The following is a 27,375-nucleotide window of genomic DNA, read 5'->3' as shown; positions in this document are numbered from 1 at the left end:
CTGCATAAAGAACTTAAAGAAGATCTGAAATCTGTGAGTGAAGTCTCAAAGTCACAAGTAGGAGAACTTGTGGAGTTGTCACGTAGTCGTGGTAGTAAGTTTTCTACTCGAGGTAGCAATAGGACGTTAATGGTCTAAGTTCTATTGTACAAATTTCAATTCTTTTATAGTGGATCCGTTTTACCTTGAGGATAACTAGGTTAAATCCTCCCCAGTTTTTTACCGGTTTGGTTTTCCTAGATCATCAGATCTTTGTGTTATTTACTTTCCGCATTATATTTATTTACACATATTTGTTTAACCTAGTTTTAATTAACAGACTTGTTAATCAACTTGGCTTAATATTAGGTTAAACTTATTGTGTCAAGGGGTCTAAAACTTAACAAGTGTTATCAGAGCGGGTTAACTCTAGTGTGTTTACATCTTTTGATCTAAGAGTTGATCCTTGACCCCTGCTGTCATGGAACACGGTCACTCTCTTGTGATCCCACCTCACTTTGATGGGAACAACTATGCCTACTGGAAAGTAAGGATGAAAGTATTCCTGAAATCTATTGATGAGAGAGTTTGGAATTCCGTTGAATATGGATGGGAGAAACTGACTACTCCCTTAAGCAAGTGGTTAACTTCTCAAAAAGAAGCAACCGCTTTTAATAGCAAAGTCATGAATGCTATTTTTAATGTTATTTCTATGGAAGAATTCAAGAGAATCTCTAATGATGAGGTTGCTCATATTACTTGGAATATTCTCTAAACTGTGCATGAAGGCACAAAGGCAGTTAAGATTAATAAACTGCAGCAGTTAACTACTAGATTTGAAAGTATTAGAATGCCTGATGATGAATGATTTGATGAATTTAATGCTAAATTGAATGATATTATTAATTCTGCCTATAATTTGGGTGAAATTTATGATCAACCTAAGATTGTTAAGAAGATTCTTAGATCCTTGACTGAGGACTTTAGACCTAAAGTGATTGTCATCATTGAAAGCAAGGATATGAACTCCATCCTTGTTGATGAGCTTGTAGGATCTCTCCAGTCCTATGAGTTAGACCTACCCAAGACAAACAAATCCAAATTAATGGCTCTTAAGTCTGTTGGTGATGTTGATGAGAATGAATTTGATGATGGACTCTCTTTTATAGAGATTGCCTATCTTGCTAAGAACTTTAGAAATTTTCTTAGGAATAACAACAGAAGGGCAAGAGGTAAAAATAATACTGAACCTAGAAACTTTAAGAGGAATGAACCAACTAAGCTTAATAACAGTAATGTTAAATCAAAAGAGAAAATTGGTCAAACCTCTAGTAACTCTCTAGGTCAACAATGTTTTGGTTGTCAAGGGTACGGTTATGTGAAATCAAAATGTCCTACATTTTGAGATCAAAGGGTAAAGTTATGACTGTAACCCTTAGTAATGATAAAGTTTCTGATCACAAGTCTGATAGTGATGAAAATGGAAACTTCATTACTTTCATAGCTACCGTTGTAGTTGATGAAAGTGTTGTGGTTGAAGAGATCCCTTCTGATGGGGAACTCTTTGAATGTGCTGATTTGCAAGAGGCTTTCAATAAGCTATGCAAGGTTGTTGCAAAGGATGCAATGAATGTTGATTTAGGTTTAAAGAAAATTGCTTCTCTTGAACTTGATAAGAAAGATTTGTTGTTGAAATTGCTTGATGCTACTTTGATTGATAAAGTGAAGACTGAGAACATGATGTTGCTTGTAAGATTAAGAATTTGGAACTAGAATTATCTGTTGCTAGAAAACAAACTAATAGGTTTGCTAGTTCTAAACTTGATCACATGTTGAGTGTTCAGAAGTCTCCCTTAGATAAAACTGGTCTAGGTTTTGTAGAAAGCACCTCGAAGTCTGAAACTCATTCCACAAATTTTTTTTCTTCTTCTGAGCTTCCCATGAGTGAGACTGTCAAACCAGTAGAAGTTACACCACCTCCTAGGAAGATTAGGATTGATCTTAAAGAGTCTAAGCCTAAGAATCCTAACCTCCCTAAGGATAAGTTGCATGATAAACCTTTGTGAATTTGTCATTTTTGTGGAAAGACTGGGCATATTCGTCTCAATTGTTTCAAGTTGCAAGCTGCAAAGTGAGCAAATAAGCCAAAAGTACCTGTGCCTCAAGCACAAGATCCTATGGTACTTATTGGTGAATTGGTAAAGACTTTAAACCTTTATACCAATCTTGGAGTTGCTCAAAATTCTCGTATGAATAATAACTCCAATGCTAGAGTTGCATCTAAAAGGTTTTTGGATGCAAAAAGCTCAATCTAGTTGAGACTTTCTGACATGGTCCTTATGCTTCATCTCAATACTCATTGTGACCATTCTTCTTTTCCTGTTTTGTTATTCCTTTCTGCTTTTAGGGATTGCATTGCATTACATTCATGCATTTCATGACAGGTTGCTTTTTGTTTTCAAAAAATGAAGAAGGGAAAAGGTAAAATGTGTTTTGCACCATATATCTTGGATTTTGTAATCAAGCTTGGTCATTGTATTTTTACATAACATGCTTGTGTACCTCGTTTAGCTTGTATGAGCTTAATTTTACTACACTTTGATAGTTTTAGCTATGTAGTGCATGTTGTGTGGGAATTGTTTATAGTTTTTGATCACTTGATCTTGATTTTGAAGTCACATGCTTTTGATTGATATGATTAGAACTTAATGAGAAAGGTATAAATAACCATCTCACCACTGTTTACTAGCCAATCACGAACACCTTAGTGCATATGCATAAAAAGAATATAAGGTGTAGCCTTGGATTAATACTCAAACTGGTGTGAACATTATTGGGCTATAATAAATTCACAATGAAATAAAATTGGTGTGTACATTTTTAGCTTAAATATCAATTTAACAATGAAATAAAATTGGTGTGTACATTATGAGGCAAAACAAGAAACTTCAATGATTGCAAACTTGTTTTCTAGGAGATGTGGGAGTTATATGATGTAACTCTTTAGGTGATAGTCTCTTTCAAACTTATGTAATGAATTCTATAGAAAATGTGATTGATTACTATCTACTTATCACCTCTCATGTATCTTATATTTTTGCTAGTTGTACACACTAAACAAGTTATTCCTTGCTAAAATTAGTACATGATATTGTGTGTGAATGTGTTTTGGTCATCCAAGATTATATGTTCCTTGATTTTAATGCAAAATGTGTTTAATGTTTGAGTTTTGGGGACAAATTGGTTGAAAACTTGTTTTTGAAAGATTTGGGTTGAATTTATGTGTTTTTGAAAAACTTTTAATCTCATACTCATGCATTTCATTCATGAAATATTGTGCTTTGAGGAGTTTCTACATAAAATTGTTCTTTGTTTTTCAAAAATTTGAATTTCCCAGATTTTCAATCAATCGAAACTATTTTTCGATCGATCGAATTTGCGACAAAATTTTGGGTTTGAATCTATCTGGCTCGATTGATGCTCGATTGATCGAATTTAATTTTTGATCAATCGAAGCTAATTTTCGACCGATCGAAAATCAGTCAGTGAGTGTTTTAAAAAGGAACTTTTCTCACGTGTTCTTCATTTTATTCAAACTTTTCAAACACTCTTTTCACTATTTCTCCTCAACCGATCCAATCTAAGAGTTTTTGTCTTCAAGTGTAGGTAAGACCTAAATACCCTTCTTTTTTCCATTAAAAATCACATTTTTCATGCATTCTATTTAGGATTTTCGAACATAAGATTTTTGGGGATTTTGATGTTTGTGTTGTTTTATTCAATTTTAATCATTGGGTTTTTGTTCCTAGATCATATACATGTGATTCTCATGCATTAATTTGATCAATTTTGTGTTTTGGGGAAAATTTGAAATTCTAGGGCATGGAACTCTGAGAAATTGGAAAATTTGTTCAATTGGGCTAAAATTGATGAAATTGACTTGTGTTATTGATTGATTATGTCATTATATGATGTCATCTACTTAGTGTAATGATTAATTGATCAATTTGGTTTAATTTTTGAAAAAGGGTTTTTTTTTCAGAATTTGGGGTTTTTTGGTCTAAAATTCTGTATTCAAGTCAATTGATGGTTTATGTAATAAAATTGAACAAATTTCAATGCATTAGAGCATGCATCATATGTGCATTCATTACATGCATCATATAGATTGTTATTTAATGAGATTTTTGTGCTCTAACCCTTTCTAATGTAGTTTGCCCTTGTGTTTCTTTCTTTATTTTTCTGTTTTCCTTTTATCTTGATACTTTAGCATCATGATTAGGAAAACTAGAGCCAACAAGAAAATCACCACCCCCTCTACCCCTGTGTTTGAAGAGTGATAGGTTTAGAACCGAGAAAAACCAAGAAACCTATGAGAAGCTTAACATCTTCAGGTCGATATGGGTTGAGCGTAAAGTCAATCTAGATGAGTTAGATCTGGAGATTTGTAGGAACTTTGAGCGTAGGGGATGTGTACCACTCTTAGATGTAGAGCATCCTCCTCCTGCTACCTTGATTAGAGAGTTCTATTCGAACCTCTCTGTCCACTCCGATGATTCCAACATTCAGTTTGTGAAGAGTTGGATAAGGGGTAAAGAGTATGTCATTACACCTCAGGTAGTGGCCTCTACTCTTGGTGTACCTTTGGTATGGCAGCCTATGTACCTTTACACTGAGACCCCTCCCCTTGATAACATTATGTCATTACTCACCGGTACTTCCATTAGATGGGGTACTGATCCTCAGATCATCTTCCACGAGCTTACTGAGCTCAATTATTTGTTTTTCCGGATTTCTTGTCATTCCATTTGGCCTATCTCTCATTTACACACTATTCCTCTCAAGAGATGTGCGTTTTTGTACGCTCTCGTCATTGATGCTCCTATCAGTTTCCCTTCTTTTTTTATCAGCTCTTTAGTTGAGGTTCATAGGAGTAGTGCAAAATTTCATGGTCTTTTCTTTCCGGTTTTTATTCATAGGATTTTGTTAGACTTAGGTTTAGAGGAATTTCCTGCATCTGAGCTTGTTCATATTATAGCTCCCAAAGGTGCCACCTTCTTTAGGCAAAGAATGGCTCAGATGAAAGCTAGCTTTAAACGCCCTAGAGTTGAGTCTTCCACAGGTGATGCATCTAGGCTTCCTTCTTCAGGTAATCCTACTACTAAGGAGTATGTCGATCCTACCGCCGCTGTTGATCTTCCACCTTCTTCATCGAGCGATTCCTTTATTCAGAGTATGCTGGATACTGTCATGACTGTTCAGGCGGTGCATGGACATATTTTGTTGGATGTGCTCACAGAGCTTCAGGCTTTACGAGCTGATTTGGTGGGTGCTAGAAGATCTACTCCACCACCTCCTTTTAATGATGAGTCATGATTGCCCTTTAACAATTTGTCATGGGGGAGTACATATTGAGCATGGAGATAGGGGGAGTTTTTGTTTTGGAGTATATATATTGTATCTAGGAGCTTCTTGATGTATTTTATTTTATTTTGGCTCATGATGTATTTTTTTTGGTGTTAATGTATTTTCTTTTTATGAGTTGTATATGTTAGGAGGAGACACTATGCTTTATGCTTTGTTTCTTTTATTTTTTCTTGTTTCACATATGGTACATTGGTTATTGATTTATATTATGAGGTTATTCATGGTATATGTCTTTTATTTTATGTTTTGTGAAATCAAGAATTTATTTTGGTTTACTTGTATTTCCACACATGCGTTTATGGTTTGTTGAGTATTTCAGGAATATACAGGTTAATTCAATCATGGCTGCTGTCTACACTGGCAATTGATAGATAGTAGTTAAGTTGAATTGTGTTTAGGGCATTTTAAATTTAAATGGGCTGTTTGTAACTTTGAGCATTTCATGTTTGTGATGTGTTTTGTCACGGATTGCCAAATGGGGAGATTGTTAGGTTTTAAGACCTTAGGGACTAATGTATTAGAACTTCCATATGTAATGTGTTGGCAAATCATGATCAAATCATAGAGTCTAGGTTTAGGCTTGCTCAAAGTATGTTTAATTGTAAAATTGAAATTAAGTGATTGCAGAAATTATTGGTCAAATTCTGTAAGGTTTGATTGATCGAAAATTAGATTCGATCAATCGAGAATCGTGCAGAATTAATTTTCTGCAGAATTTCCAATCCAGCCCAAGCCCGTTTGATGTGTAGGGTTTTTTGTTTTACTTCACATATAAAAAGAAAAACCCTAGCAACGTTTTAGAGTCTTTGATGTGCTGTGTGTTGAATCTCTTGTGAGATCTAGAGGTGTTTATCTTCATACACACTTTGAGTTATCAAGATCAATATTCATGTCAAGAACTTGGTGATCATTTCAGTTGCTGCATAAAAAACTTAAAGAAGATCTGAAATCTTTGAGTGAAGTCTTAAAGTCACAAGTAGGAGAATTTGTGGTTGCAGTGGATCAAAGAAAGAAGTAGTCCGTGAACTCGGAGCTGTCACGTGGTCATGGTAGTAAGTTTTCTACTCGAGGTAGCAATAGGATGTTAGTGGTCTAAGTTCTATTGTACAAACTTCAATTCTTTCATAGTGGATCTGTTTTGCCTTGAGGATAGCTAGGTTAAATCCTCCCCAGTTTTTTACCGGTTTGGTTTTCCTAGATCATCAGAACTTTGTGTTATTTACTTTCCGCATTATATTTGTTTACACATATTTGTTTAACCTAGTTTTAATTAACAAACATGTTAATCAACTTGGCTTAATATTAGGTTAAACTTATTGTGTCAAGGAGTCTAAAACTTAACAGAATCACTCTAGCATTACTAATTATTTATTGGATTCACACCACTCCAAGGGAAGGGTTTAACCATAAACCACCCAACCTCCCTCAGCCTTATGCCACTCTGCAAAACCAAATTTATAGCTATTAGCATAAGCCACCACGCTCTGAGTAGACAAGAAACAATCATTTGTTCGAGGAAGGGGGAACACAAACTAGGTGGAGGGGTTTTACTCTTCTCTTTATCTTGAACAAACTCAACAGAATAAGTCACGACCTTCTTCAAATATAAGTCCATATTACTTTTGCAAATATTTGACCTCTTGGAGCATCATTACGAAGAAGCAGAGGGGCTTAAGAATGGGCCCATAGAAGGGAGGTGATCATGGTTATCAAAATTCTAATCTGAATCATACAATTTTACGATCCCATATGTTCAAAACGATCTGGATTTTTCAAGAATATTTAATAGGATCGCTATGATCGTTCAAGATCAGTAAGAACGTAAATCTTGACGATCTCAAATGTTCCTAGTTTCTTGTAATCTTCTTTAACTTAACAGAATGCTTAATTGGATCCAAATGAAAAATAACATCCCAATAGACCTAGTTTTGCTATTCTAATGCTTGTGAAGAAAAAAAAATAGAGATAGAGATTTCATAAAATTTAACCAAAATAAAACCACAACAATGATCCCTACATGTTTGCAAAAGTGAGATAAATACATATCAAGAAGTAAATTTTTTTTGAAGTAGATCTTTATTCTTCCTATCCATTGATGATTCATAGTTCATAATTAGAGAGTCTGAGTTGAAACGAAGGAGAGAGTGATTAGTAGAAGAGGGAGATAAAAGAAAGTAAAGTAACATAGGAGAAAGGGAGAACGAATGGTGGGGGTAGGTGGGAATGGGAATATAGCTGGAGAGTAGAGCACCGCGTTTTGAGGTTTTTGGTATCTTTAAATGATACTTACAAATGGATACGTGATGAGTGATAATTACATCAAAAGGATGTAAATTTTTCATTTTTTTAAGAATAAATGTATAATTCATGTGATTATTTGACATACCCATGTATTTTTTTTTTCCCTCAAATAATGTAGGCTCTTACGATCCTACAATCCACAATCCCACTTACCTCCTATAATCCTACGTAGAATCCTGATTTTGACAACTTTAGAGATGATCAACTTCATCTAAGTTAGTAGGAACATCTTGATCAAAACCAAACTATCTACCAACTCAATGGGGAGTCAGGGACAATAAGGCATAAATCGAAAAGTACTTGATTAAGATTAAAGAATTGGAAACCACCCCAAAAAATTTGCAACTACAAGGCAAGCAAGGCTATTTTCATCACCTTGCAATAGATTGTAGGATTGACTGGCATAACTCAAAAATGGCACCAACACAGAATCACACACAAAACCATTTCCATATTCTCTAATGACACACCAATTCAAATTGTTCTTCATATCAAAAAACTCAACCAAGTCCAATTTCAGAGCTTTCAAATTTACCCAACTAAATATGATAGGAAAGTTGTCAGCAAAGCTACCACAAAACCCTTTAATTGCACAGGATATTTAGCAAACTTATCTTGGGTACTACAAATATTCTTACACTTGTGCAAGTACTCATTAGAGTGTTCCCACGTGGACGCTTATAATATGGTACAATGCAAAGAAAAACTGACTAGATGGCAAGAATTTCCATTTATCTCATAATGGAGCAACTCATCCAACTAGGAATAAGATGACCTAGAAACAGTTGAGCTAAAGGAAAGTTGGTACTCCTAGAGATTTTTATGGCTAAACAAAAAAATAGGTTTCACTACATAAAATGCGTGCATGCAAAACACAAAATACAAATCCAGGAGACTGTGAAAGAAGCACGACGGATTGTGGGTCGGATTTTTCTGAGAAAGTTTTGATCCACCTGGTCAATTTAGCATTTTTTCCACTGTGAGAATGACCTCCAGTGATAGTAATCTATTGTGAGCTTTAGTGGGTACAGTTATCCTGAAAAGCATCCATACCTAGCTACTAGGTGAAACGGGCAAGGTGTGACAAGTCATCTTCCTCTAGAAAGAGCTAATCCAAGCAAGACCCAATGGCTTTTATGATCTTATTTTCACGGTTCTGACCAATGTCAACATTGACTTGTTGTATTGCCTAGCTAACTTAAGGAGCATCTTCTTCACAACCAAAAAAAAAAAAAAAAACACACACACACACACAACCTTAGGAAGGATCTCCCATATTAAAGTAAAATCATGAGGCTTTTTTGTAACCTGTGTAGTATTGTGAGTTGTACCCCTTTTGTGCCTTTTGGATCCCATTGTTGTGCAAGTGGGGTATGCAGTACATGATCTTCTTTGCCTCGAATGAAGCCCATTATTGACAATGAGCCCAGGAGTACATAGGTGCCTCTAAAACTAGAGGCACGAAAGAAGCGCCACCTGGTTATAGATCCAAGAACTATTTGATAACTCCATGTAGGTCTACATATTAGAAGAAGTTTGGAGTAAGGATAAGATTGTGGGAAGAGATTAGGCACCTCATACCACCTAACCATAGCTTGCCTTCATTAGTCGTTATTGGTGGTCAAGTGAGGTCTACCTAATGGGCCTGTGTAAACACGTGCTTTCATCTAAGTCCTAGGGTTGTCAATAGGAATGGGAATCAAGATAATTTAGGAAGATGGAGTGGATTATGTGAAATCAATCAAGCATGTGAGAGTCAATCAAGTGTGTGAATAGTCAAACATGTGAGCAACCAAGTATGTAAGCATGTGAACTTCCAAGCATATGAACTATTGAGCAGCCAAGCAAGTGAGCATCCAAGTATGTGAACACGAGTATTCAAGCATGAGGGTATCAAACAAGCTATGAGATCCTTAATTGGAATTAATACTTAAGTCTTATGAAGTACAGACATTAATAGAAGTGGAATCTTCATCGAGTCTTGAATGTCTTCCCTTATTAAACTTAATTAATCAACTGAAGTGTTCTTGCCTTGTTAAGAAGTGGTCTTGTATGCTTAATTAATCATCAATATTCTTTGAATTCCACCTCATTTGAATTCAAACCTCAAAGTCTTTTATGAAGTGTATGATCCTTAATTATCCTCAAGAATGATTCCTTATTTGACGCTGAGGTTTGAATTCAAATGTGATTCAATTCAATCATTAAATTTTAATTAAATTTCCTTTTGAAAAATGGTTCATCTTTGGCTTAGTCATTTAAGTTTAATGGATTATAATCTTGAAACAAGGTTTACCTGTTTAAAAGGAGGCAAATTGTGAAGGTCACATTGATTCTAAGTCCCAAATTTCACAGTTTTACAATCCTCAAGCTAAAATTAATAAGACTCTGAAAGTGGGGGCCAAGACTTTCTAAATGCAATCTGTTAGAGATATATTAGACATATTAGCCCAATGTAATAGGTCTAATCCCACTCCTACTTGTACTAGTAGTCTAGGGTTTAGTCGCCTACAAATACTCATGTTATAGTTCATTGTAACACAAGTTATTGTACTACATTCTTACATAATAAAGATGTCCTTAAGAGATTTTTCTATGGATGTAGGCCGACAAGGTTGAATCACGTAATTCTCGTATTTTCGGTATTCCTATTTTATGCTTTCCCTTCCGCAGTCACTCTAGCATATATAATATGGTATAACACATCGCGTTGTTAATATATTTAACATGGTATTAGATCCAAACTTCGTTCTTGCCATTGAACAACTATTTCTACACAATAAAGAAGTTTCCCATGTGCACAACATAGATCCACCATAGTACAATTGCTTGCCTACAGATTTGGACTCCACGGCTTCACACAACTCCCATGGAACCACTGTTGCTGTCTCGCCACCATTTCTAGGATCTCTCAAGCATGTTGTGCCTCCCTTTCAAATTTGTGCAAATCAAGCATTCGCCTGATGAAACCAACCACATGACGTGCTCCTCGGCCTCCCATGAGCAAAACCTAGAAATTTGGTGACTTATCACCTCCGCACACGCCACCACGTGCTTCCATAGTTTCTGCCAAAAATCACATGCGTCGCTTTAGATTCTTCTTGCTCAGATTACCTTATGGTCACACACGCCGCCCTGTTGGCCTTGATGTTCGCTGATTTGCCTGTGGAAGAAATTTGGTGATCAATCGCTAAAGCACGTGCCTCCATGTGCCGGTAGACACCTCATGTGCCATACACACACCGAAAAACTCACTAACATCAAGATTGTCGTCATCTTGGCACGTCATCAGACACGCTAGCATAGCTACGTCAGCCCTAGTCCACGTCACTGACACATCATCGTATGATGTCAGCGGCTCTGTAGCCTGATCTGTGACCGGACTTGGACAGTGTAAACCATTGACCATGTTGATTGTTGACTTTGACTTCTTGCATTGACCTTAAAAGTCAAAAATTTCAAAATGACCTATCTTGCTCAGTTTTTCACGTAAATTCTGATTTTGGACTTTGTTTCTTTATATGAAGCTCCGAAATTAGTCAATTGCACATTCTTCATCGTGGTTTCTTCAAAGGCATTCTTCAAGACATCTCCAAGAGATCTTTTCATACTTATCCAACCTTAAGCCTTCATAGAGCGTCCGCCTTGAGTTTGAGGGAGGGTGTTAGAGATATATTAAACATATTAGCCCAATGTAATAGGCATAAGCCCACTTCTACTTGTACTAGTAGTCTAGGGTTTAGTCATCTATATATACTCATGTTATGGTTCATTGTAACACAAGTTATTGTACAACATTCTTACATAATAAAGTGTAGTCCTAAAGGGATTCTTCTGTGAATATAGGCCGACAAGGTTAAACCACATAATTTTCGTATTCTCGATATTCCTATTCTATGCTTTTCCTTCTGCATCTACTCTAGCATATACAACATGGTGTAACACATCGCGTTGCTAATATATTTAACACAATTTGTATTATTATTTGATCAGTGTAATAACTAATCCATCATTAAGCATTATTATCTCTTTTCTTGTTGGTTCTTTTTGGATTTGCAGTTTATCCAGAGGGCCCTGAATCTAAGCACTAAACTTGGGCTTGACAAGTTACAAAAAAAGGGCCGCACATAGTGCCAAACTAGATTCAACTGTGGAAAAAGTTTAGAAGCCCTAGAAATTTTTTTTTTTTTTATCAGCCTTCAGCCCTAGAAAAACATATTTAAGAGAGAGAGAGAGAGAGAGAGAGAGAGAGTAAAAGACCAAAGTTTGAAAGGCTGTAAAACCTTAAAGTAAACAAGTCTAATAAAAACATATTTACCCTTTGTTCTACTACAACGACTCATAAAACCTTAATGCAATCTTGTTAAATGCTGTCTTAAATTATAGGATCCTAGCTGTTTGTATAGTTTAGAAAACTATCAGAACGAATACAATTAAAACATGGTCAAAATTCGATGGCGCTGCTGTACGCTTTCTATGAGCCTATATAGAAAGTGTCCCAAAAGTTAGAATTGAGACAGATTTGACTGCAAACGAGTTCTGGCATGAGACAAAACACGTCTAGGTGGTGAAATTTTAGATCATTATTTCTACATCTTTGTAGTTTTACTTGAACTGTCATGATTAATTGAAGAAATAAGTAGCAATCTTTGGTTCAAACAACTATTACGAGTTTCTTGCATTTAATAATAAAATTTGGTTCTCACCTTTTTGGGGAATTTCAAGCAGGTGCACTTAATAGTTCTGCGAAAACCAAGTCCAAACCAGCTCCTTAGTATTCTTTGGTTTTAAACAAGGACTTACGATTTCAGCCAAAAAGCAAAAGACTAGTGATCTTTTTTGGCTTAAAGAAAAACTTCAATTTGTTTCAATAATCACATTGGGGTTCACAATTTTGTGGAACTTCTAGGCACCCTAAACCCTAAAAAACAAATCTCAAATAATATAGGTTTTTGTTTTTTGTTTTTTTTGTTTGTTTGTTTGTTTGTTTGTTTTTTTTAGTTCAATACAAGGACTTCGAGTTGGCCAAAGATAGCTAAAATAAAGGAAACAACAAAGATATTCCATTCTAATAGATAGCTGGTAGACTTTGCCCTCAAAAAAAAAGAAAAAAAAAAAGATAGGTGGTAGACAATTAGGCAATTTATAGTTGATGATCACCTCCCACCATGCAATCCTTTTTGCAACATGACCAGGTTTAAGTGAATTCAATCAAATTCTATAAAGACCTGCAACTCAGAAGAAAAGGTTACTACATTCATTATGCATCATAATAATTGCACGATTATGTATTAAAACCCAAAGCATTACTATAAAATGTGCTTCAATCTTTGGAAACAAGAACTAGATGACTGGAATCTAGATTCATAAAATTATAGATGCCATTATGGCTTGCTAAATCAGGTTCTCTCTCTCTCTCCTAAAATGAAAAATTAATACGGAATGAGAAAAGACAAAGAAACAAAAAAAAAAAAAAAATTGTCTAACAAATGATAAAAGGATTTGAAAAAGAGATAAGGCTACTCTTTTGTATACTTTTTTTTTCCTTAGTAAATCAAGAGTAATTTTATAATTACAAACTATTGATGTGGTAAATGTTTATTAGTTTTCATGAACCCATCACTATATATATATATTTGTACTTACCAATAACACTCGCTCACTGCATTAACCATTTGTAAAAAAAAAAAAAATTTTAAAAATTTATGACTTTAGCATTTTCTAAAAACCTTATCCATCACCCCTTCAAATGCTGGGAGCAGGAATCATTAGATCTAAATACCATTAAATTTTTTATTATCATATTTTTTAAATTCTCGGGTTTTCTAATACTATCAATTAATTATACTTGTGTGATTTTAAGTCTTTTAAGAGCTTGAATAAGTTAAGGTAAATTATGAGATTTATAATTAAATAAAACTTATGTCCTCAGACATAATAAAATCAAGGGCTTTACAAATATCACATTACATTGACGTGAGTAGTATTCTCACATAATACTCTTTATCAATGTTGTCATCTTCTTAGTCCTTGTGTTGATAAAGTTTCATTTTCATGTGAGATTTGCTTTCGTAAAAGTTTTCATTCATATTATAATCTGGAATTATAAGAATTATTAATGATACATAAATTTTTAATCAATCATGTTATATTAATATATGTCACATTACAATCAATAGATGCATGACAATCAACAGAAAGACAAGCCTGAGGGGATTACCGAATAAAGAAGCATATTCCTGAAATTGACTCAATTATATATGAGCATATTCCTGAAATTGACTCATGTATAGCTGGGATGAGCATATTCTTGAAATTGACTCAATTATAGAGATGAGCATATTCTTGAAATTGACCTATCTATAGATTGCACCATAATTTCTAAGATATTTATTTTAGGGGAAGGATTTGCTACAAACTAAGTTGCAGCAAATCCTGCAAAATGCATGTGTCAATGCCTGGCAAGGGTAAGTGAGTTAACAAAAGTTTTCTTTAAGTAAAAGTCCTAGACATCTTTCTAAAGTGTTGACATGTGTGTATTTTGCAGGAATTGTTGTAACTTAATTTACAACAAATCCTTCTCCTTTATTTTATAAAAATTGAGTCATTAAGTTTTTATTACTTATTAGTACACATTTGAAATTGCTATAGAATTTTTGTTTATAATTATTTAAAAAAAAAAAAACAGAGTTTTATGGATGGAGAAGCCTTCAGGTCCATCTGACCTATATCTTCACACTCCAAAAACCTAACAATATATTGATGAAAGATAGGACAGTGCTTGCTGTCAAAATTTTAAAGCCTTCATGTCCATCTTACCTATATCTTCACACTCCAAAAACCTAACAATATATTGATGAAAGATAGGACAGTGCTTGCTGCCAAAATTGAGTGACCAACTTGACCAATAAGAAAATTATTAGATCCATCACCAGGCATGGTTTAAAAGCATTCCTATCCGCAAATGTTAAAAAAAATAGTTACAAAAAATTACTTTATCTATTTTACTTACTATTTTAACAACTTATGTTTTAGGGTAAATTGTAAATTGCACTCCTAAAATTTGGTAGTGTTTAGATTTTACACTTGAAAGTTTTAGAATTTAGAATTTACATTCCAAACAGCAACAAAAGAAAAGGCAACAAAATCCAAACCCAGAGATTGTTCCTAAACTTCAAACCCAAAGAGTGTTTGGATATTAAATCTCTGAGCATTCCCATTGGCAATTGTAAATGATATATGTAAAGAAAACTTAGCGTAAAGGCACAAAAAGAGTCCAGTAGCCGAACTTGTAAAATCTTACAATTGCAAATTTTCTTGCAATTGTGCAACAGTGCCATCCTAAATGTAGGAGTTTAGGATGACACTGTAGCACTTTAGTAAAAATTATAATATATTTTAATTGATAAAGTGGAAGAGAGATGGGAGAGAAGAAAGAAAGAGCGTTGTGTTAGAATATATTATATTTTTTTAGTAGGTAATATATATTATTTTAATGAGTAGAATAAGAAAATAAAAGTTGGGATATTGGGTGTATTGTAAAATGATATAATATAATTGATAAAGTAGTTTTTTAGGATGGTAAAATAGGATAGAATGATATTTTCCATTGTGAATGCTTTAAGTGTTTGGATTTTTCTGTCCTTTTATTAATAACAGCAACAAAAAGCAATACCCATACCGCAAACCAAATGATCTAAATCCATTGCTGCGCAACTACCACCATCATAAATCAAACCCAAACCCAAATTGCACTAAAAAAAAAAAAAAAACCAAATCAACTGCAGACACCTAGATCATGAAGGCACCGGTGACAACTTTAAGAATTTTTTTTTTTAAGATGGTCATTAAAAAACTTAAATTATACAAATCTAATAAAATATAATTTCATCTATTGGCAACGACAAAAAACACATGCAAATACATAAGGTTTCTATATTTTGAAATCATTATATAATAGTCTCATTATCAATACTGCAATCTATATTTCTTTCAAATTTTAGTTCAATAAAATATTTCTTGAGCTTTTTGTTTTTGTTTGAAATGACCTAATATATTGTTAAGAGAACCAAGGTTTAATTTTGTTAGGCCTAAAATTATTTACGGTGATCACAATTTTTTTAAGAGTAGAAAAATCATTAAACTTTTAAAATTTATATATAATATTTTTTTCCTAAGTCAGATTGGTCTTGTGACCACCATGCCTTCAACATGGAGCACCACCGATGCTCAAATTGTCACATCTAGATCAACTTCCAATGATGTGGCAAATGGTGGCAAACGGTAGTTGGTTCCTCTAACAGAAAGGGAGAGAAGTGTTTGTGAGAATAGAGAGAAAGAGAATGATATGGGTGATAATGAAATATGAGAATTTTTTTACATGTGTTACAGTGATAATATACTTGTGTCAAATCTCAAGCTTAAAAGCTTGATATTGAGCTCAAACTTAGCTTGATTAATGAATCAAACCAAGCTAAGTCGAGGTCAAGCCTTTATACTTTTTGACACTTTTTGACGAAGTGATCACACTCAAACGTCATTTACAGACTTGATTTGAGCTCAAGCGAGACTTGATCATTTTACATTAATTATTGAACAAAGCCTAATCTTTCATTACTTGACAAAACTTGACTCCTAGAATGAGAACGCTCTTAAGGGCTCAATCAGCTTGGCTAAATTGGCAAGGTGTTTTTTTTTTTGGAGATAATTTGCATGTTTTTTATTCTTGAATTCATTTATGGTATGAGGGGAAAAAATGTATAAGTACTCAATAAAATAAACATGATTTAAATGAAAAAAAATATTGGAAAAATAGTTGTCCTTAATATTACTAAAAGAAATTTTTTTGTTAATGGATGCCATAAATAATATATATATATATATATATATATATATATATATATATATAAATTAAAAAAACATAAACACATTAACATCAAATTCATGCGTGGAACTTAAATTAAAAAAATTATGTTTGTAACCCAATAATTATCAATAATAACAAGTGTATTATTATTTTTTATTATTTTTTATTTTTTATGGAGCGTGAAAGTTCGAGAAAGGCCAACCTGTCGTAGAAGAGCTTGCCTGCCCTTGTCTATATGATGAGCTAGCTTTAATTCGCTTCAATCGAGAACGTCACTGCTTTTTCCAGCTACTCGAGTCTTGTCCTCGATTCACGCTTCGATCGAGTTCACGAAACTCAGCATTCCTTTTAAATGAAGATCCAGACCCAGAGTTTTTGACTTTGTGTGCTGGAAGCCAATTTGAGATTCTGTTTCTCGAATGACACAGCTCACTCATCTGCCTCCTATATTGCAATACCCCAAATGGGATTTTGATTGACACCCTCGAGCACAGCCTCACTCTTGCACTCTCTCGACTCACCTCCCAATTGGTCTTTTTTTCTTTTTTAACTTATCACTACATAACTTTTTCCGTTCACCAATCGTAGCAATGGGAAGAAGATATTTTGTTTTTGTTTGAGTTATGCCTTACTAGTGCTTAGGGACCATTGGAAGGACCACATGAATTCTGATGAGTTCTGTGTTTCCTTTTGTGGTGCGGGTGTGGTCATCAGTTGATAACCTTTCCTCATATGACAACCTAAAATTTGGCGTAATATATGCTTTTGGATGAATTTCCTTTTTACCAATTCACACACACACATATGCTTTTGGCAAAAGCCCAGTTTTTTATTTTATTTTTGTAAACAACTAGTTTCAGATACACGTGGAAGAAACGTGCTAGTCTTTATAAAGATTAACAATTAAGATAAGATTTAGAATTCATTTATAACACAAATTAAAAATATAATCATTTGAGGGTTGAAGTGCTTAGTAATTGCACCATTAAATATTTCATTCATTTGATTATATAATAAAGAACAAAAATTCTAATATGACGCATAATACATCACAAGCTTGAGGAAACTAAAGGCCCGTTTGGATAGAGGAAGTGGAGGGGAGTAGAGTAAAGTTAACTAAAAATAAACTAATTTTGGGCTAAATCTACTATACTTTACTCTGCTTTCCCAATCCAAACGGACCATAAAATCAGTGAAAAATTGTGGTACATCATTTGGAATTATTTAAAGTAAAATTTTCCATTATATAATTGGAGTGAATTAATACCGCAAAAGCTAATCCTAAGGGAGAAAAAATGTAGCAAGAAAACTGAAATGAGATAAAGCAGCAAAAATGAAGTACATTTGTTTGCCGTTGCTATTTTTCATAGTATATAATTCAACTTTGCACTTTGCACTTTGCACTTTGCACATGCCCTTTCAAGAGGCATTAAGATATGCCAGCTGATACTTTTCGAACCAAAATGCTAAAAATGTTATGAGGGGCGCTAGTATCAAGTTTAACGTCATGTGCTGAAACTAAACTTTCGCCATCCTTGTGCTAAGAGCACCACCATTCATTTTTTTCAATTCTATCCTATTTTACCATCTAAAAAGTTACTTTATCAATTATACAATACCATTTTACAATATCCCAACATCAAAACATTCTATTATTTTACCATTCTATTAAAATATTATTTTTTTAATCTTTCTTTATTATTCTTTCCAACATTCATTTTTTTCAAATTTCAGCACTATTCCAACAGTAACTTTTTTTCAATATGCAAGCACTATTCAAACGGACAAATTTTTTTTTTCCAACGGATATATTTTCTTTCCAACAACCTGCCAATTAATTTTCAACCTGCCAATTTTTTTTCAACAACCTGCCATATATCCAATTTTTTTTCAACAACCTGCCATATTTATTTTTCAACAACCTGCCAAATATCAATGTACTTAAACTTATCAACTTTAAAAATCCACATACATATATATTCCATCAAACCTACCAAATATCAATGTAAAATCTTCATACATATTTGTAGATGCATCCTGCCAAGTATCAATGTATTCAACCTACCAACTTTAATGATCCACAAACACACACACACATATAGAACCTGCCAATTTTGCTTCTTCTTTTTTTTTAAAAAGGACCTGCCAAATACACTTGTACTCAACTCAACAACTTTAAAAATCCACATACATATATATAGATGCAATCCACATACATAACTATCAATGTTGTCTTTAGAAGACTCGTATATATATCAAAATACAATAAAACCCCAAATACATAACTCACACACTTAAGTTCCTACAACTCCCCTTGTAATTGCCATAAATGCTCAACAAGGTCTGTTTGGAGTTGAGAATGAATTTCACGGTCTCGAATAGATTGATGGATTTCAATGAACTCTGTAAATTCATTTGTGTGCTCCCGTGATAGTTGTACAGTAGGATTGTCATCAATTTGCTCATAATCTAATTCCACCGCTTCATTTACATCTCGCTCATCCTCAACGATCATGTTATGAAGAATTATGCATGCTTTCATGATGTCTTGGAGCGTTTCACTATAGAAAAATCTTGCAGGTCCACGCACAATTGCGAATCTTGCTTGAAGCACTCCAAATGCACGCTCTACATCCTTCCTATATGCCTCTTGGGCTTTTGCAAATAATTTTTTTTCCTTTCTCGTGGAGATGGAATTGTTTTAACAAATGTTGACCACTTCGGATATATGCCATCAGCAAGATAGTATCCCATCGTATACTCATGGCCATTAATTGAGTAATTAACTGCAGGAGCACGTCCTTGTTCAAGCTCAAAAAATAGAGGAGACCGTTCTAATACATTAATGTCATTATTTGACCCAGGTAACCCAAAAAATGCATGCCATATCCAAAGATCAAATGATGCCACTGCTTCCAAAACAATGGTTGGCTCATGAATGTGACCAGAGTACTGACCTTTCCATGCAGCCGGACAATTTTTTCATTTCCAATGCATGCAATCAATGCTCCCTAACATCCCTGGAAATCCACGTCTTTCCCCATTGGCTAAAATTCTAGCAATGTCTTCGTTGTTTGGGGACCTCAAGTATTCCTTGGAGAAAATATCAACCACCGCTTTAACAAATATTTTCAGACTTTCTATTGCAGTGGATTCTCCAATCCGCACATACTCATCCATAAAATCAGCTGCAACTCCATATGCAAGCATCCTAAGTGCAGCTGTTATCTTTTGAAGAGAAGATAAACCAAGTCTTTGGGCACCATCTCTTTTTTGGATAAAGTAAGGTTCATAAGTTTCTACCTTAGATTGAATACGGAGAAAAAGAGACCGACTCATCCGAAATCTCCTCCGAAATAAATTAGAAGGATATACTGGTGTGCTCAGCAAAGTAGTCGAGATAAAGTCTTTATGGCCTCGCCAAACGATCACGTTCGATATACCGACGACGCTTACGTTGTGCTTTTGAACCCTTAAGAACTCGCCTCATAATCTCATCCTCATCCGAGTCGTCAAAAAGCAATTTTCGAAAAAGAGAGCGACCCATATAGACAACCTTGAAGACAACAATGTTAGGAAATTATCAATATTATTGAACAAGACAATAATTAATTAAGCATGAAACATGCCCATGCATGCTCAATTATTTAGGCACAAGTACCAGAATTAATTAACACTGAAGTTCAACTTGGGATTTCAGGTATCAAATAGTAAATGTAAACCATTCTTTCATTGCAATTCTTTAGGCTATTTTGGGTTTAGTAATTGTCATGAGGTAGTTTTTTATAAAATCATTTACTTATAATAATATATATATATATATATATATATATATATATATATATATATATATATATATATATATATAAACCAGCAAGTGTTTAACAGTAGAGGAATACACTTGGTATCAAACAAGCATGCCTTAGTGTACAACTTAGTATCATGACTAGCAAGCAAATGTCTACTATGAGATAACAACAAAATTAAGGGAAAAGGCAAGGTAAGGTCATCATGATCATACACTACACTACAACAAGCAAATTTCAATTGTCGAAATTAATGAATTGATAGCAATGCCATTAGAATTGATAGCAAAGGAAAATGACATCAAACATAGAAAATACACAAGTGTAGAAAATATGATATCAAACATAGAAACTACATAAGTTCTTCATATAAGCAAAAATGATGTAATTGCATAAGTGGCACAACCTATTGCCAAATGATCAAGTTAGAACAATACATCATCTACATGTTCCAAACCTATGCTTCAAATAAGCCACTTCCAAAATAAGGTTGAAACAAAATATCATCTACATATGCCAAACCCCAACCCTAAAATAATTTACTACCAAAATAAGGTTACGACAAGACATCATCTCCTTGGATCAAACCCAACTATTTACTCTAAATTATGTCTTGCAAGGATCTCATCCTTGAGATTTTCAAAATAAAGTTTTTCTTTTTCATTCATGCCACTTGTCTCCATGGTCATTACTCTTCCCTCCTCCCTAATAGTGTCAAGACGAAGCCTTTCCTTTTCAATATCAGCTCTTTGTGCATCCACTCGAACCCTATCCGCTTTGATGCGAAGAGCCTCTTTGTCCTTCTCATGTGATTCCTTTTCAATATCAACTCTTTCTGCTTCCACTCGAACCCTATCCGCTTTGATGCGAAGGGCCTCTTTCTCTTATTCTTGTGCATCCTAAAAATATTGCAATTTTTTCGCCAAATAATCCTCAAAACTCGTATCACCATCTGTTCTCTTTCGCTTAGCCTTTTCAGCTTTTCTACCAATTGGTCTCTCTAGCACCATTGTGTCATCATTATTACTACCAACTTGATCAATTGAACTTGGAGTTTGAGGGAGCCCTTTTGATTTTTTCTTAAGCGTAGTCCACTTTGGTTGGTTCTTCAACACAGCCCAACAATGTTCAAATGCAAAAGCTACTTTTTTGTTATGTGATGATTTCATATATAGAACCTTTGCATCTTCCAACTAAATTTTAAAAAAAATAATAATAATAATTAGTATCTCAAAACTATTTGAAAATTAATATAGTGACACCATTACAATATAATTTATACCTTCATTTGGTCAGTCGCACCACTTGGATTTCGGGCTTCAATTTTAGCCAACAACCCAGCAAACTTACTTGTCTCCCTATTAATTGTTCCCCATCGACTTGTTACAGAGGAAGCAGAACGTGTGGTTCCGTAAGTATTGTTCTCACAAAAGTATTGCCAAACTTTCTCCCAAAATGTGTCAGCCTTTTGGTCAGTACCTTGCACGGCATCCACGCTAATGTTAAGCCATGCAGAGACAAGGAGGTTGTCCTCATCTACACTGAAGTTGCCACCACGTTTTGATGGATTAGAGGAGACAATTTCAACTTCTGGTACAGACTCTTGGATGGGCATTTCAGAATCTTGAGACCCACTTAAAAATGGTGCCACAAAATCGGATTCCCTTTGTAAGATATTAGCATATCGTGATATGTCTCCGTGATAAGTATCCATCCCTTTTAAATAGGGAATTTAAAACAGTTAGTTTATAGCAACATCCTAAAACAGTTAGTTTATAGCAACATCCTAAAACAGTTAGTGGTGCCACAACTCCTAATCAAAACAATATATGTTGATAGCTCCTAATCAATGTATTTCGACTATATATACTACAATAAGCATAGTCGAAAGTTGGTAGACATATTTATAAAAATAATAGCACACACCTAATTATATTCAGTCTATTAGCAAAAATATAGGTTATGTATATTGAAATTGGCACCTAGTACTGCCTTTTCCAGAGCATTACTTTTCTAGAGCATTATGAGCTACCTTAGTTATTATTCATTAATTGCTTCACTGTTAGCTCCATCAATGCTAATAGTCTAATAGAATCGCATTTGGTTGCATGCAACTTGCTCAAATGTGATAATTGACACTGGGTAGAATGAGTAATTTGTTCAATTACTCAAAAACTTATCAAACAAAAAGCTAAAATTGTATTCCTTGTACATCATGGCATTAAGCAAAAAAAGTGTTAGGTTTCTAAAACATTAATTCCATTTCTTTGTACCCCTTACCCTTTAACCTGCTTTTGGTAAAGCAAATACTCTACCATAAACTCATAAAAGCAAGGTCTTTTTCTCTCCTTTATTTTGTTATTTTATCTATACTTTCCTCCCCAATTGTCTCTCAAAAGGAGAATCCACTGCAGTATCAAAGTCACAGATCTTAATAAATGTGAATCCTATTGCGCATGCTAGAGTAAAAGTTGTACATGTGCAATGGTTTTAAAGTTCTGCTTCTAATGGAAATGGAAAATTGTCCACCAACACAAAAAGTAGTACTTTTGATTTTTATCAAGTTACAATATGACAGGACAAGTAGCTCCAAATAATATAACTAACTTTGCCTGAAAAAAATTGCAGGGAAAACAGAAAAGATACTAAATTTTTTAACTTTCAATATTGAATGTTGTTTTTTCAACTCTCAATCCATTAAGACCAATTGCACATAGTGGAAAACCACCTGATCTCAATCCGGTTTCATTAACCTACGACTGTATTATCTTCATTTCAGCGCACTTTTACTTCAATTGCAAAGAAAGTCACATCCACTCGGACCATTTTACAAGGAAAACTATTTCATTCGCCAAAAGCTTTGACAAAGTTCATCAAATCACTGATGCATTCTCGATCGTTCCTCAGCCCATTGCGCCATAGGCTCAGTCAATCATTGGTTAAGTAAATGAAAAAGGAATTGGATAATAAAGAAAGACCAGAGGAAGTACAAATAAGCAAAATTCCATCCTGCATATTATGATTGACAGCTACAACCACTACATTAACAAAATCTAATTGGAAAAAAAAAACAAAATTAGATAGAGAGTGAAACTTACCGGTAATTGAGGTTGGACCCAAGCCTTTCTGAAGATGCTAAAGACTGGACAGAGAGCAGAAGCTGAATCCCACCTCTGCAAACATCAACAAAAATTCTGTTATCAAAACCAAAACACAAACACAAGTTGAACCCCCTTGTTCTTGCAGAGAGAGAAAAGAAACACAAACACAAAAACTCAAATACATTGATCAAAACCCACCTAGAATATGGCTTTGATCTTGATTTTGATTCAGCACCAAGCTTACAGAGAGAGAGAAAAGAAACACAAACACAAATACAAGCTGATTTTGATTTTGATCTTAACCCAAACCGTGTCAGCCTTGATCTTGATTTTGATTTTGATCTTAACCCAAACCGTGTCAGCCTTGAGATCTCAGTTTGAAGAGAAGAGAGAGTGATAGAGAGAGGGGATGACAAAGAACCAAGTGGCTTGGTGTGTGATGGAAGAGCTCAGCAATGGAGAGGCAAGGCGGCAATGAGAGACAGAGATAAAGAAACAGAGAAAATACCAGAGAGAGGAGGTGACAAAGAACCAAAGACTGATATTTTACAATAAACTATTAATATACAGTTTACCATTGACTAAGCTGCGATTCTATGTTTAGAATCGCACTGTAGCTCATTGTATTTTTTTTTTGCAATTCTTACAAAACCCCATATTCAATGGACCTTTGTTTTGGGCCTCAATGCTATCCTATTTGATAATTTGGCATAGAGAATGGGTTTAGCCCATTCACTGCTGGTGCTCTAACAAGGTAACACTCAATTATTCATATCAACTCATTTTCCTATTCTAATTAATCTCAAGAACCATAATTAGACATAAAATTATAGTAACAGTTAAGTTCATGCTTTCTGTAGAGAGAGAAAATTCCTGATCTATCACAAGCTGACACATTATACTACCAAGTCCACAAAATACAACCAATTACAAAGCGCCACGTACTGCTGCTAGGTTTTGCTATCACTGTTCAGAAACCAATAGAAATTTGCCAAGTGTCATTGAAATAAAGGCATGAAACGCATCAGCATGCGTAAGCGATGACATAAGCAACCCTGCACGTGTAAGCGATGACACAAACAATCTAGCACGTGTACGCGATGACATAATCGGACCAATCAGGCTGTGACATGTGTAACCAATCAGACTCCGCCACGTGTCGCTCACCCACCCCCAAACTCCTATAAATAGAAGCCTTCCTAAGACATTTAAGGGGGACAGAAAAAGATATCGTGAGTTCAGAAATCCAGAAGCTCTGCCGGAATCAAACCCCGAAGCCTCCAGGAACTTCAAAAACTTCAACCTCGAATACAAACAACATTCGAAGCAAAATCATCCAAACTACTTGTCTAGATCTCAAAGGTCACTATAATCAAGCTCAAAAGCCTCTAGAAACCTCAACAAACCACAGATCAGCGAAGCTCTAAGGATTCTAGCCTCTAAAGCCCTGAAGAACTTCCACCACAAACCTTCAGAAAAGAAGAACGTATGAAGAACACGAAGAGCACACGAAGAACACAAAGAACACGAAGAACAAAGAATTTCTAACAAGCTCATAGCCAGAGATTCATTGTAATTCCATTTCAAAGATCTTCGATCCATTCCTCAGCCAAATTGAAGGATATCTTGTGTTCAAATCAAAATTATATTACCACAATTCCAATCAACAAATCTTTCAAGGAAATCGAATCAGAGGATCACTCTTTTGTAATTACAGAGAATTGTACCACATATTCATCAATACAAATTCGCATTTGTGAAACTATTTTACTTGTTTGATTTATTTCGAACTAAGAATTTAGTCGTCTACAAATTCTAGCACACCCAGTGGGACCTCTCTGCCTCTCATCTCTTTCTCCTTCCAAAAAAAAAAAAGAAATTCGATTTTCTACTAGCCTCAATGGCCTCTAACAAGAATGCTAAAAAATCGGTGATTGATGCTTCTGTTGCCGATGGTTATGTCGGCCCAATCACTCACAGTTGATCCAAAGCTCTTGATCAACCGCAACCCCAATCAACCAAAGAAAGCAAGCTTCATGCTATCATCTCTCTGGACTTTCTTTTAGATAGAAAAACTACCGCTAAGGATTCATCTATCTCGAAAGATTTTGAGATCAATAAAGAATCATCCCCAACAAAGACCTTTTCTATCAACTCTTCACCCGTGATGAGAAACTTAAGGAATAAAATTCCTTTGACTCATCCTGTCTCATCATTTTCTCCATCATATCTAGAGGTCATGCCAGTAATGATGACTAACACCTCTACTATGGAAGAAAAGATGGCTGAAATGGAACAAAGGGTCACCCTTCTCACAAAAGCACTTGAAGATAAGGATGTCCAAATTGCAACCCTGATGAACAAACTGGAAGTCCAAGATTCGGGTGAATCAAACCTTGACCTTGAGCACCCTCCTGGCTTTACCTTGAAGGGAGAAAACGCTAGGGGTGATAAGGGAAAAGGAGGTGAAGGCACTTCTCAACACGGACATTCCACCTCAATGGCCTCGATATCTGTCCATCAACTGCAGGACATGATAACGAACACCATACGAGCATAATATGGAGGTTCTTCTACACATTCTCTCATATATTCAAAACCCTATACGAAGCACATTGATAATATGAGAATGCCAAATGGGTATCAACCCCCCAAGTTCTTGCAATTCGATGGCAAGGGAAACCCTAAGCAACACGTTGCTCACTTTGTAGAAACCTGTGAGAACGCAGGGACTCAAGGAGGCCTCTTTGTAAAGCAGTTTGTTCGTTCACTGAAAGGGAATGCCTTTGATTGGTATACGGACTTAGAACTTGAGTCAATTAATAGTTGGGAACAGTTAGAAAGGGAGTTCCTTAATCGGTTTTATAGCACACGCCGCACAGTAAGTATGATGGAGCTTACCAATACTAAGTAGTGGAAAGACGAGCCCGTTGTTGACTATATCAATTGGTGGCGTCTTTGAGTCTAGATTGTAAGGATAGATTGTCTGAAATATCTGCTGTAGAAATGTGCATCCAAGGCATGCATTAGGGACTTCTATACATCCTACAAGTGATAAAGCCCCGAACATTCGAAGAATTGGCAACTCGTGCGCACGACATGGAATTGAGTATCTCTTGCCATGGAAATATGAAACCTCCCGTACCTGAAGAATGGAAAGAAAGGCAGGAAATAAAGAAAAATGACAGGAATACGAAAAGTAATGTCAAAGACTCCATGAATATCAACCCTGCCCCAGTCAAAATTTCAACAGGAAATGTGAAGGCTAATGAGAAGAGGCCTGAGGGAGGCCAACGACGCGAGACGCGTTGCTCATCACTCAAGGAATGGGAACAAAAGGTGTATCCTTTCCTTGACGTTGATATGCCCGAAATGCTAGAATAACTGCTCAACTTTAAATTAATTGAATTGTCAGAATGCAAATGACCGAAAGAGGTAGGAAAAGTTGATGACCCAAACTATTGTAAGTATCATCACATCATAAGCCATCCAATCCAAAAATGCTTTGTTCTTAAAGAACTCATCATGAAGCTAGCCAAGGAAAGGAAAATCGACTTAGATGTTAGTGATGTTGCGCAGTCAAACCTTGCAACATTTGCTTGCGGGTCACCTAATTGCATGTCTCCAACTACTAAGCAGGGGCCAAATACCACGTTCATCCGATTTGGTTCTTTGGAACCTATTCAAGTTTAGCTCTCACAAAAAGCATCTGATTATAATTCAAATGATGATAAAAAGTCAACAGTGGATGAGGAAGAGGGTTGGACGTTGGTTACTCGCAAGAGATGGAAGAAGAGACAAGTATTCCCTCTTCATTTGGTCACTCAAGAGTCCAGAAGAGCACAAAACCAAATTTAGCCTCAGTCAAGAAGAAAGAATGATAAAAGGAAAGAAA

The 27,375-nt window shown here is 35.0% G+C and overlaps 1 long non-coding RNA gene and 1 pseudogene across 1 annotated transcript in view; both read right to left on the bottom strand.

The window, feature by feature from the left end:
* Positions 1-17,056, bottom strand: part of LOC142643926 (uncharacterized) — a 32,529-nt gene extending 15,473 nt beyond the window's left edge. Inside the window, exon 1 of the long non-coding RNA XR_012845928.1 lies at positions 16,776-17,056. This is a non-coding gene — a long non-coding RNA (uncharacterized LOC142643926). The remainder of the gene's footprint in view (positions 1-16,775) is intronic.
* Positions 17,057-18,866: 1,810 nt separating this feature from the next.
* Positions 18,867-22,093, bottom strand: LOC142631735 (uncharacterized; annotated as a pseudogene).
* Positions 22,094-27,375: the final 5,282 nt, after the last annotated feature.

The sequence above is a fragment of the Castanea sativa genome, chromosome 1 (assembly GCF_040712315.1).
Source record: "Castanea sativa cultivar Marrone di Chiusa Pesio chromosome 1, ASM4071231v1".
Classification (NCBI taxonomy): Eukaryota; Viridiplantae; Streptophyta; class Magnoliopsida; order Fagales; family Fagaceae; genus Castanea; species Castanea sativa.
Note: the sequence above shows the minus strand (reverse complement) of the source record. Positions and strands in the feature narration are given on the sequence as shown.